Source organism: Perognathus longimembris, chromosome 1, assembly GCF_023159225.1.
Source record: "Perognathus longimembris pacificus isolate PPM17 chromosome 1, ASM2315922v1, whole genome shotgun sequence".
Taxonomy (NCBI): Eukaryota; Metazoa; Chordata; class Mammalia; order Rodentia; family Heteromyidae; genus Perognathus; species Perognathus longimembris.
In genome coordinates, this window is record NC_063161.1 from 61,901,527 (window position 1) to 61,915,351 (window position 13,825).

General features: G+C 39.6%; 1 protein-coding gene and 2 pseudogenes across 2 annotated transcripts in view; 1 reads left to right on the plus strand and 2 right to left on the minus strand.

The window, feature by feature from the left end:
• Slc2a13 (solute carrier family 2 member 13) overlaps positions 1 to 13,825 on the plus strand; it is a 336,909-nt gene that overhangs the window by 25,695 nt on the left and 297,389 nt on the right. The gene's annotated exons all lie outside the window — the stretch shown is intronic.
• Positions 198 to 1,869, minus strand: LOC125356398 (annotated as a pseudogene).
• On the minus strand, positions 1,881 to 6,175 carry LOC125356522 (annotated as a pseudogene).

Below are 13,825 nucleotides of genomic sequence, written 5' to 3' on the forward strand. Positions count from 1 at the left end.
GGAGCGATGTGTCTGTCCAAACTCAAAGCCAGCCACACAGAACATTAGCTGGAGGAGACTCTGGGAACTCTGTGTGTGCCTGCCAGCCCAAGAGCTTCAGCACAGGAACTGGGCGCTGACTCTGAGCTGGTTTTTTTTTTTTTTGTTGTTGTTGTTTTTTCACTCAAGGCTGGCATGTCAGTATGTGTGCCACAGCTCCACTTCCAGCATTTGGGTGGTTAGTTGGAGTCTCATAGACTTTACTGGCTGGGTTGGCTTTGAACTGTGATCTTCTTATCATAGCCTCTGGAGTAGCAAGGATTACAGTGTGAACCACAGGTGCCTGGCTGAGAAGTTGGAAGTTTTTGTTAAGCCATCAAGTTGGATTACATTTTTTCACAGCAGCCTTAACTCACACAGTAATACTATTTCAGAAAGAAAATCTCTTTAAGATATATAATCAACATTACATTACTTATCTTTGGCCTTTATACTGTTCATATTAGGAATTAGTAGAATAGTTTCATCATTTCTAGATTTTAAATAAAACCCCCCAACTTGATCCCTAAACATAATGAGCTTCTGGCTTATATTTTTCTATGCATGCAAATCTATTCTAACTTATGATTGAAATTATATTGACCAAATATGTTAAACAACTTTTCCATCAGAAATATTGCTGGATCATTTGTAAGTATTTTTCAAATACTATTCCTTTTGAAGAGAATTGGTTACATTAGGTCCGGTGCTATGTGGCATACTCACTTTCCTAAATTTTTGCATATAAAAAGTTTCCAACCTTTTGGAGTAGTTAGCAGTATCAGAGATAAAATGAGATAATTGTAAACAATTTTATTTTCCAATTATTCAGGCTTCTCAGGTAGGACTAAAACGTTTCTGAGCTCTTTATAACTAATTACTTTGTATTTGTTAGTGTGCTTATTTAAAACATATGTAAAAAACCTGATATGGTCTGAGAATTACCGTTATGCCTAAAAAAATTCTGCAATGTCTATGTATTCAGTTATTTGTTGTGGAAATAGTCTAAATATTAAGTCTACTTCTAAGGTTCAAAACATCCTTGACATTACCACATAAACCTTTGAATGTCCTGATTATCTGGCCAGTGAAAAGTCTTATTCAGAAAGATATAAAATGTCATAAAATTAACAACTGCATAGAAGCCCAGTTCACAAACAAGTCTGGGCATAGATGGTAGAGGTATGTTAAGTCCATAAATAATGTAAGGTAAAATGAAGTAACGGAATTCTAGAAGTTTCTGAGGAACTGCTGAAGTGACCAAGCATACAAAAAACATTAAATTCCAGAAAACTGATTTAGATCTCAAAGAGTCAGCTATAGTCCAACCAGCAAATATATACATTGGTACTAACAAATATTTTACAACTTCTTATCTTTGAAAAACTCTTTTCCACACATAAAATGTGTAATGTTGATTGTCTGCTAGCAGGTACTGATGAACATAAGTGAACTTCCACACAAAAAATACTGAGACTAAAGTAATCAGAGCAAAGTGAACCCTCCGTTTTCACCCTAAACAAACACCTTAATTTTGGTAGGAGACAGTAAGTGTGGGAAGGAAAAGAGGAGAGTAAAGGAGAGAAAGTAGAATAACTGGGGAAAATGAAGACAGGCTTCATGATTACTACAGTCCCCAATAACAATTCCTCCATTCACTACGATGAAGGTACAGAACACAAACACTAGAAGGACGTAGGGCTGCGTTAGTAAGAAGAGCACGCTCAGGTTCTTAAATGATATGGCATACACCAACAGAAACTGAAGGACTTTGCTGAATTCAGAAAGTGGTCCTTTAATAAGAGGAAGTCTCTCCTTCTTTTGTAGCTCAGTTTTCCAAGGTTCAGTCAACTTATGTGCAATTATGTGCCCTTGTTTCTGGGTTGGACTTTTCAGAAAAGCAAATAGAGTAAATAGAAGTTGCCAACACTGAAGAGAAGATTGACAAATCTGAGCATCCCAATGGAGCAGAGGACATGTTCTGACCATCCGAAGATCCAGCTGGCAGGCTTGACCACTTGAACAGACACCAGTTAAAGACAAGGCAGTGTGGTTAGCATGGGATCCCACTGCGCAGGGGAGAAGCGGCCCTTGCAGTAGCGCTGCGTCTGCGGCAGGTGGAAGATCTCGTCCATGTAGGGCTCCCGCAGCGCCCGGCTGAAGGCAGAGAAGAGGAGGCAAGACACTAAAAAGGTGCACCTCATGGCGGCAGAGAAGTAGTAGCCCTCTACCTGCGCCCCCCGGACCCCTAAGGGAGCTGGAAACCAGCATGCAAGGCGGGACCGGCCGGACTAGACAGTGAAACTTTTTATTTATTTTATCCCATTTGTCCAGTCTCTTCCCTATCTGTTGTGCCCCTGGGACTCTGTTCTGGAAGTTCCTTCCTGTGCCTGTTGTAGTGCCTTTCCTACTCTCTCCTTCAGTCGTTTCAGGTCTGATGTTTGGTCCTTAATCCATTTTGAGTTGATCTTGTTGCATAGTGATAGGCTAGGGTCCACTTTGAGTTTTCTACATATGGCTGCTCAGTTTTCTCAGCACCAGTAGTTGAAGAGGCTATGTTTTATTTTTCCATTGTATGTCTTTAGCTCCTTTGTCAATATCAGCCAACTGTAAGTATGCGGATTTATTTCTGGACCAGTTGTAAATTCCCATCTCTTGAGGGTCTTGCCATCTGTCAGAGAAGAGAAGCCAGTAACTCCAAGTGGGGAAGGGCTGAGTGGAGTTTCTATGACTTATCTTGGTGAAGGGAAAGTTTTGTGTGTGTATGCATGTGTATGTGTATGCATGTTTGTATGTATGTGCCTGTCCTAGGACTCAGGGAGTTGGCACAGTCCTTAAGCTCTTTTTAGCCCAAGACTAGTGATCTGCCACTTGAGCCACAGCTCTACTTCTGGATTTTGGTGGTTAATTGGAGGTAAGCATCTCATGGACTTTCTGCTCAGGCTGGCTTCAAAGCTCAGCTTCCTGAGCAGCGAGGATTATAGGTGTTAGCCACCATCACTCAGCTGCTTTAAAAAAATTTTTTTTAAATGATAATGGTATCTGCATTCAGACTCCCTGTTTGGCAGGTAAGAACTTTTATCTCTTGAGCCACATCCCATTCCTTTTTTGCTCTATTTTTCAAGTAGGGTCTCTAGTTTTATTCCATGGTAGCTTCAGATCAGTAGAGACCACCATCAGCACACTCAATGAGAAAGTCTGCTTTGGTAGCCTGCCATGTGGAAAGGAAAAGGTGAAAGGAGGTCAGGAGAGACTGTTTCCTGAGGCTAAAGCACCCAGCATTCTGGCACATTTCATGGCTCGTAGGTTTAGACATTTAGGAAATAACATCATGGGAGTTAAAAGCCAGGAGCCATGGATGATATATCACAATATTACACCGTGATTCTGAGATAAGTCTGATCCTTCAGTGTTCTAGGCTTTAATTCTAGATGTGAATGAAGTTTCAAGTAAAGGTAGAGAATAGAATAGCACTTTAGTAGTCCCAATTGTCACCACTAAAACACTGATCTATGTATTACATTATTAATTTATATTTGAATGTGAATATGTGTGTGTGTGCATACTCAGAGAAAACCATTAAATTATGTGTGAAGACTGGATTTGAGCCAGATTTTGACTAACCTATTTTCAGATCTAGATTCCAATTCTTCATACCTGTGATACCATCCCTGCCCCCTCAGACCAACTTTACCATTTGTAATGGCACCGACTTGGTGCCATTTGTAAGCTTGCCCACATGTGACACTCATCTGTCACGAACACAGTTGGTAACAGGAACATATGCAGGTCCCAGTGGTACAGAGGAAGACTGCAAAAGTACTTGGCAAAGATTTCCCATAAAAAATCGACCTCATACAGTACTCACATGGATTAATTAATGGAATGTTTTCCATTACAGTTTAGCATAGTTCGTGGTACTGGGTCAAGTACTGTTTTCTGAACATATAGTAAGTCCTCTGAAAATATTTGCTATTGTTATTGTTGTAGGTATATTTTTACTTACTTGTGTTTTCTACCAATTACAAATTTAAACTTTTTTTGTGTTTGTGCCAATTTTGGGGTTTGAACTCAGGGCTTGGGTGTTGTTCCAAAGCTAGTGTGCTCTACCACTTGAGTCACAGCTCCACTTTAGGCTTTTTGGTGGTTAATTGGAGATGAGTCTCATGGACTTTTCTGTATGGTCTGTTTTGAACCACAGTCTTTAGTTCTGAGCCTCCTGAGTAGCTAGGATTACAGGTGTCAGTCACTGGTGCCTGGCTATGAGTCCCATGGGCTTTTTCTGCCATTGCTAGCTTCAAACATTGATCTTCAGATTGCAGCCTCCTGAGTAGGTTTTCAGGCATAGGCTCCCAGTGCCTGGTTAGAATCATTTCGAAAAGAGTTGGACTTAGATAGGGCTTTTGTGGGTTCACTAGGAATTATTAGGATTATTCTGATTACCCAGTAAACAGAATAATCAAGCAAATAAGTTTTGTGGGTAATATTGATATAATAATCTGAGAATTGGTTATATGCACATGTGTATATTATGTGTATGGCTTGTGTGGATTGAAAAGTAGCCTAGAAGAGGCCTCTGATGGGTCTAAGCAGAAGCTTAGGACTTCAAGTTCCATATAGAAGGCAGAGCAGGCCAAATGGGCATTATAATGGTTGAATAAAAAAAAAAGGTAAATTAAAAATTTAGTTTTAATATTTTGAAATGCTATTAAAATAGCAAGAAAATTGAAATGGACACATAATATATTTATTTATTAAATTGACATGTAATATATTTATAATACATTGTATACTTCTACCTTATATTTCACATATATTCTTACTATTTGCTTTGATCCACATGTAGAACTGACTGGCAGAGAGACAAGCTCCTTCCAGAGAATGTCCAGGATAGAATTTATAGAAGTCTACACAAGCCAGTAGTTTACTCAAGGACAGTATGACCTCTGTGTAGGAGTTCTGACTGGAAGTTCTCTAGTATCTTGAATATAAAACTGTAAGGATTTCTTTCCTGATTACAATTAAGTAATTGGTTTTACCATTCCAAATCTGGTAGGAAACTTGACCTTTGAAGTGGTGGAAGATCACCACTATTACACCACGATCACCACTATTGTGAGCTATCAAGAAGAGGAGTGTCCCTTTTTCCTTTCACTTTCTGAATGTTTAGTAAATGCTGCTTGACATATGTTTTATTTTATTACTTTTATTCTATTTTATTACTGCATCATTTTATTTTTATTACTTTATTTTATTTTTTTATTGTCAAACTGATGTACAGAGAAGTAACAGTTTCATACATTAGGCATTGGATACATTTCTTGTACTGTTTGTTACCTCCTCCCTCATTCTCCCCCCTCCCCCTTTCCCTCTTCCCTTATGAGTTGTTCAGTTGGTTTACACCAAACAGTTTTGCAAGTATTGCTTTTGTAGTCGTTTGTCTTTTTATCCTATGTCTCTCGATTTTGGTATTCCCTTTCACTTTCCTAGTTCTAATACTGGTATACACGGTTTCCAATGTACTCAGATAAGATACAGTGATAGTGCAGGTACAACCACAGGAAGGGGATACAAGAGAATCATCAACAATAGAAGCTACGGTTTCACATGGGATGTTGAAAGTAATTACAACAGTGATATAACACTCGTTTCCATAATATGGAGTTCATTTCACTTAGCGTCATCTTATGTGTTCATAAGGGCATAGATATTGGGCTCTTGTTATCCTCTGCTGTGACTAGCCTAAGCCTGTGCTAATTATTCCCTATGAGGGAGTACTTTTGTCTCCTGCTTTTAAAAGTAACTTTGCTTTTCTTGAACTTATTTGGGGTCTGTTCTGAAATGGAGAGCATAACTTTATGTTGTTCTTTTTATGACAAGAGTAACAAACAGTACAAGAAATGTATCCAGTGCCTAACGTATGAAACTAATCTCTTTGTACATCAGTTTGACAATAAAAATTAAAAAAAAAGAATTTGTAAAACATGAAGATGACCATTCTGAGAACCGTATGTCTGCATGCTCTCTGAGGAGGACTTTTGTCCTCTTTTAACTCCAAGTGATTCATTCTGCTGCTCACCTGATTCCTCTCCAGAAAACCAATTAAGTAATGTTCTTGTGGTGATCGACTTGCAAATAGTCCCATGCTCTGAAGCATGGGTGAATTTTCCAATTTCTGAAAACTAGAAATTATTTCTTCACTCTAGTTGTAATTGAGTTTTTTAGAATCAGATGTTTAGAGATTAATAAGACCCTCAAAATAAGTAAGGGCTTATCTGTACTACATAATTTATTATGCACATGCATCTTTAATTTTTTGTTGTCAAAAATGAGTTCTTCTGGGACATTATTACTCTCAGGAACACAAATGCTAGATAGTCATTTTGTCCGAGTTTTCTTGTAACACAGGCTTCCAGACCTCCCCTGTCTTCTTCCCTTTCATCTTCTCTTTACCATCCTGCCACATTTGGTGTTTTAATGTTTCTCTTGTCTCCTCCTCCCCTGCCCTTCCCTCCCTTCCTTTCCCCTCCTCTCTTTTATTGTTATTATTATGGCATCGTAAAGAGGAATTACCATTTGGTAACTCAGGTTATGAGTACATTTCTTTTTGGACAATGTCATCCCTTCTTTCACTTTCCCTCAGTTTCCCCCTCATACCCCTGCCCACAAGTTGCACAGTTCATTTTCAACACAGTATCTACTGAGTATCATGGCTGCATTTGTTCGCCCTTTGTCCCTCCATTTCTATGTCTCCCCTTGCCCCCGTCAAGACTCTTGCCATGTGTTCTGGTATATAACATAAAACATATATAGTGTGCCTTCCATGTTAGCATACCCCTTTAGCGTTTCTGCAACTAGACTAGCACCTCCTCATCCTACTCCACACAAGGTGGGAGATGGGGCAGCTGTGCCTGTTCTCAAAAGGCAGCTTTAGAGCCAGACATGGTGGGACACACTTGTAATCCCAACACTCAGTAGGCTAAAGTAGGAGAATTAATTGCAAGTTTGAGGCCAGCCTGTGCTATATAGTAAAACCCTCTTCTCTTATCAAACAGTCACATGAGAAGCCACTTTATTGATTATTGGATTAAAAATGTATTTAGAAAAATTATGTTTTATATGATTCAGGTGTAAGTTCTTCTTATCTTTAATTACTTTTAAGCTTGTGATATTGCAGTCAGCCAGAAAGGTAGCAATTTTAAAATGAAGTGGTCTAATAAAAACTGGTATTTAAATATCATCTTTTTAAATGTTGACAAAGTGTTCAAGTCCTAACAGGCAAGTTTTGGAGTAAGAACACCCTGTGCTTTTTTTTTTTTTTTGGCCAGTCCTGGGCCTTGTACTGAGCACCATTCCTGGCTTCTTCCTGCTCAAGGCTAGCACTCTGCCACCTGAGCCACAGCGCCCCTTCTTGCCATTTTCCATATATGTGGTGCTGGGGAATCGAACCGAGAGCTTCATGTGTAGGAGGCAAGCACTCTTGCCACTAGGCCATATTCCCAGCCCACCCTGTGCTTTTGGATAATAACCTTTAGCTCAACCTCTTTGAGCTTCATGTCCTAAAACACATATCATACTGTTTTATCTTAGCAAATAGATACCCTCTTTCATCATTCCTTCCTTTACACAAAAATTTTTTTTTTTTTTTTTTTTTTTTGGCCAGTCCTGGGCCTTGGACTCAGGGCCTGAGCACTGTCCCTGGCTTCTTCCCGCTCAAGGCTAGCACTCTGCCACTTGAGCCACAGCGCCACTTCTGGCCGTTTTCTGTATATGTGGTGCTGGGGAATCGAACCTAGGGCCTCGTGTATCCGAGGCAGGCGCTCTTGCCACTAGGCTATATCCCCCAGCCCTACACAAAAATTTTTTAACACACGACATTCCGGGGGGAATAGTGAAGGGCTGGGCAGAGATTGTAGATTTCTTTCTGTCTGTAGTGTTCTGATAAATCTGTGTTGTCTCCTCCTCTTGCAAAGATGCTGTACATTGCTCAAGTACCAGGCATCAAATAATACATGATTTCTCTCTTTGCACGGGTGGCATTAAACAACTAGCTTTAAGGACTAATTTTTGGGAGGCTGTCCAGTTATCTTAGCCTCAAAGTTGGGGGTCTTTTTTGTGTGTGCTAATACTAGGGCTTAAAATCAGGGCCTCCCAGTCTTTCTTGGCTCTTTTGGTGATGCTCTACCATTTCAGCCACAGCTGTGCTTCTGACTTTTTGTTGGTTAATTGGAGATAAGAGTCTTACAGACTTTCCTGTCTGGCCTAGCTTTGAACCATGATCCTCATATCTCAGCCTTCTTAGTAGCTTCATCAAGTTTTTTTGTTTTTTTTTGTTTTTTTACAAACTCCATTGCTGCTTCTCACAGTGGTAAGATTTCCTGCCTTACATTACCTGACCCTTGTAAACATGCAGTACATGTTAGTTGCAGTTTTATTCAGTGTATCCAGAGTATACTGTCTATTTTGAGCTCCTCCTTGAATTTACATAAATTGTTAACCATTTCTTAAGTTCAGGTTCTTTAATAGTAGGGGAAATTGTGTCTCTTTCCTTGTGGTTTTCTGAGTATGAAATTAGGTAGTATTGTGCAAGGGTGACTGGTCCATATACATTTTTGTTTTTCTTCCTTATTGTCAAAGTGAAGTACAGAGGGGTTACAGTTTCATATGTAAAGCAAGTACATTTCTTATCCAACTTGTTACTGCCTCCCTCATTTTTCCCCCATCTCCCTCCTCCCCAGTTCCCTGTCCCCCATGAGCTGAATGGTTGGTTTATACCAATTGGTTTTGTAAGTATCACTATTGCAGTGGTTTGTCTTTTTTATCCTTTGTCTCTCAAATTTGGTATTCCCTTTTCCTTCCCTAGTTCCAGTACATGCCTATACAGTTCCTGGGGTACTAAGATCAGTTACAGTAATAGTAGGAATAAAACCACAAGAAGGTAATACGAGAGAAAAAAGATTTGGTTTCACATGGTATGTTGAAATTAATTACAACAATGATATACCACTTATTTCCATAACATGGAGTTCATTTCACATAGCATTGTCTTATGTGATCCTACAGACATAGCTATTGAGCTATTGTGATCTTCTGCTATGTCTCTCCTAGAGATGTACTAATTATTCCCTATGAGGGAAACCATAGAGTCCATGTTTCTTTGGGTCTGGCTCACTTTACTTACTATGATTTTTTCCAAGTCCTTCCATTTTCTTATGAATGGGGCAATGTAGCTCAGTGGCAAAGCACTTGCTGCCCAGCAAATGCAATATCCTGGTTTCGATTCCCAGTACCAAAAAGAAAAGATGGAAAAAAAATATCTTTCAAGAATTTATACTGGATAAGTGACCACCATATACATTTATACTGAAAGTGTTGGCTTTCTTAATAGGAATCCTTAATATCAGGGGCAATGTTTTACTATCTTGTATTTTGTTCCAGAATCTGTCACGGCTCCTGGACTACAGTAGGTATTTTAATAAATGTTGATAGGATAGGTGAGTGTGAGAATTGAGGAGAAAGAACAGAAGGCAGGAAAAGTTGATGGAAATTTTTTTCTAGAGGCAGCTTTCTTGTGGGGGGTGGTATTTGAAGGCTACACAGATGTAAAACAAAATCTTTTTTTTTTTAACTTAAAAATTAAAATGTGAGCCACATGCCAGTGGCTTGCACTTATAATCTCAAGAGGCTGAGATTTTAAGTCATGCCAGGCAGGAAAGTCCATGAGACTCTTATCTCCAATTAACTAGAGTAAAAACTGGAAGTGGAGCTGTGGCTCAAGTGGTAGAGCTCTAGGGAAAGCTCTAGTCTTGAGCAAAAAAGCCAAGAGACAAAGTCCAGGCCCTGAGTTCAAGCCTCAGGATGGACACAAAAAAATTAAAATGTGATATTCTGAAGTGCTACACAGCTGATATTGTGGCATTTAAGGACAGAAGATTGGTAGACACAGGATGATAAAAGGGCTGAAAGAGGGAGAGGGAAGGATTAATAAGAAGTAGGGAAATGGAAAACATTTAGGATTTAGTAAGCAGGAAAATGGAAAACATTTCCATACTTTCGTAGTTTGGGTAGCTTCAGCATTTATCAGGGGCTCTTAAGAAACTATAGATAATAAACTTGTCTAGCACTGGACATGGGGTCTCTACATGCTTATTAACCTGCAGGCTACACTCACCCCCTGATTGTCTTTTGTTTTAAAAAGTCACTTATCACTTTTCCTTGAGACTTTAGAGAATCTTTCCAGAATGGAGCTGTATTTGGGAGTGAGGGACATGGAAGGAGGGGAGGGAAGGGTAGATGATAGTCACATCACCTGTAGCCAGAGCACACAGGCTGTTATCTGCTGAAGTCTGTCTGAAGACTATATTCTTCACCTCCACTGTCAGTGCTACACAATAGTAGGAGGGAATGTACATTGCATTGCTATAGTTGGTGGTGATGTTTATCTTAAGACCTAATTATGCTTCTTGGGAGGAGTTAGGGAAACTGTGCTTCCTGAGGTTGACCTGGTATAACTGCATTAGAGAAGACTGGCTTGACAGGCCATTCCCTCAAAAGGGCCATTTTTCTAGAAAAATGCTACAGGGTGTAGTCAAGAGCACAAACTTAACATCCATCTTTGGCCTTAGAGGCAACACCTAATCACATTCTTCATCAGCGGGGTCCTGTCACCTGTAATGTGCAGGTCCTGTTACAGGTTACCTGCTTGTTAATAAGAAAGAGTGCCTCCTTGTTTCTTCTCTTAGTTTATAACAGATAAGTGTTTAAGATAGTATTATCTGAAATACTCGCACTGCTGATGTAATAAAAATGTGATGTTTTTCTTTTGTTTGATTGCAGAGCTGGCTTAGTGAATGGCAGACAGGCTTGTATTATCCTACTCTGAGCTGTGCCCTTAGCTCTGCAGTGCTTGTGTTAAACATTGGGGAAACTAGAGTATTTCTTATCCATAGAGAAGAAACATGAGACTGGATTTTTGTTTGAGACTGTCTGGTTTCTCAGTTCAGGTGCGTGTATGTGTATGAGAGAGAGAGAGAGAGAGAGAGAGAGAGAGAGAGAGAGAGAGAGAGAGAGAGAGAGAGAGAGAGAGTGTGTGTGTGTGTGTGTGTGTGTGTGTGTGTGTGTCTTGGTTCTGGGCTTGAAAGGGCCTGGCCACTGTCCCAGGGCTTTTTGCTTAAAGCTACTGTTCTACCACTTGAGCCACAGCTTCACTTCCAGCTTTTTTTTCTGGTAGTTAATTGAAGATGAGAGTCTTATGGACCTTACTGCCTTGACTGGTTTTGAACCATACTTCTTAGATCTCAGCCTCATTAATAGTTAGAGTTGTAGGCATGAGCTACCAGCCCCTGGCTTCACCTTTATTTACTGATTTATTTATTTATTTTACAAGTCCTGGGATTGAACTCAGGGTCTGGGCACTGTGCCTGAGATTCTTTTACTCAAGGCTAGTACTCTACACTTGAGCCACAGCACCACTTCCAGCTTTTTCTGTTTATGTGGTACTAAGGAATTAAACCCAGGGCTTCATGCATGCTAGGCAAGCACTCTACCACTAAGCCACATCCCAGCCTTGTTTTTACATTTTGTAATTAAGTGTCTACATGAAATGCTCTACTGTCTTAAAATAATTTAGTTCATTGGGTCATTTTAGGTTAAAGTAGAGAATTTATAAGCTGTTTGTTTCACCCAGAAGTTTTAGAGCATCTGAGGAGATAGCTAATAGCAGAATTTTTTTTTTTTTTGGCCGGTCCTGGGCCTTGAACTCAGGGCCTGAGCACTGTCCCTGGTTTCTTTTTGCTGAAGGCTAGCACTCTGCCACTTGAGCCACAGTGGCCCTTCTGGCCATTTTCTATATATGTGATGCTGAGGAATCGAACCTAGGGGGCTGCATGTATACGAGGTAAGCACTGCTGCCACTAGGCCATATTCCCAGCCCCTAATAGCAGATTTTTTTTTTTTTTTTGGCCATTCCTGGGGCTTGGACTCAGGGCCTGAGCACTGTCCCTGGCTTCTTTTTGCTCATGGCTAGCACTCTGCCAGCTGAGCCACAGCGCCACTTCTGGCCATTTTCTGTATATGTGGTGCTGGGGAATTGAACCCAGGGCCTCATGTATATGAGGCAAGCACTCGCCACTAGGCCATATCCCCAGCCCCATAATAGCAGATTTTTAAAAGGCAGATTTTACAGGTAACAGCAAGATTTGAGTAAGTTAATAATCTAACCAGAATGCTCTATTTTTTTATAATTTTAGCAGTAACTTTTCATGTTGATAAGTCTTGCTGATGAAGCCTGCCATTGACTAGTTACCTTTTTGACTGGTTGTGCTTTTTGCTCACAGATGTTGATGGTCAGACTTTTCATTTTAGTAGCTGGCCTTGAAGTTTTTCAAGATGAGGTATAACTTTCTGCTGTCATAGGCACAGTGTATACATAGTATTTGCTGAATTAATTACATTTTCTTTGTGTTCTTATGTGTTCTTATGTTAATATGACATTAATTTGGGGTAACATATTTATGTACATAATTACATATATCAGCATGTGTAATTCATGTGTTATTAGTTACGTTTTCTTTGTGTTACTTGGAAGGACATCAATATTCTATTTTAAAAGTGTTTTTGCTGGTCCTGGGGCTTGAGCTCAGGGCCTAGGCTCTGTCTCTGAGCCTCTCTGTGCTTAAGGCTAGTGGTCTACCACTTGAGCCACATGCCACTTCTGGCTTTTTCTGTTTACTTGGTACTGAGGAATCGAACCCAGGGCTTCATGCATGTCAGGTAAGCACTCTACCACTAAGCCACATTCCCAGCCCCTAAAGTATTCTTTTTAATTCATATTCAGTTTTAAGAAAAATTTTTCTCTGGAAAAAATTTATATTGAATTTTAACTTACTTCAATTTTATCATTAGTGTGCAGGTTTTGATGCATTAAATAATTTTGTACTTATCATAGTACCTACTGTTACTTCACACCACTATCTTCCAGCACCCCTGAAAGTCTGTAAAGAAGTAGTTTTGATGAAATATTTTGCTATTTGTTATGGTGGAAATAATCACTGGCTATTCCTGTTACTGTGAGATGATATTGGCTTGTGAAGGATTATTTCCTTTTTTTTTTAGTCAGTACTGGATTTGAACTCTTGGCCTCATGCTTGCTTGGTTTGCTTGTTTGGCTCACACTTTACCACTTGAGCCATACCTCTACTGTGGCTTTTTGCTCGTTAATTACAGATGAGAGTCTCACAGACTGGTCACCTAGGCTGGCTTTTAACCTCATTCCTCCAGAACTCAGCTTCATGTGTACCTAGGATTACAAGCACAAGTCATCAGCATCTGAATTTTGATAATTTTAATAAGGCAGGCCTGGAGGTGTAGAATGCTGTTTAGCCCTGAGTTCAAACCCAGCACTGTCAAAATAAGTAAATGAGTAGTGACCTTTGGCATTTTACTTGTTTGTCATGATGTTCCTTTGATCATGAACAGAAGTCTCTGCACGGTGGGATGGTCTGTTAGTGTTCTTCAGAAATTATTGCCATATTCTTTCTTTCCTTTTACCAATATGCAATTGCTCTATAGTATATAGTTTTATTATTGAAGTATATTAAAATAGCATTTCTACTTGTGGAATCTGATGAAAAGGTCACTCAGGTGTGACAAATGAACATTTCTGTTTAATATGTATTTATATCCTCAGGAAACTGAGATCTGAGGATCACAGTTCGAAGCCAGCCCAGACAGAAAAATTCTCGTGAGACTCTTATCTCCAATTAACCACTCAAAAATTGGAAGTGATGCTGTGGCTCAAAGTGGTAGC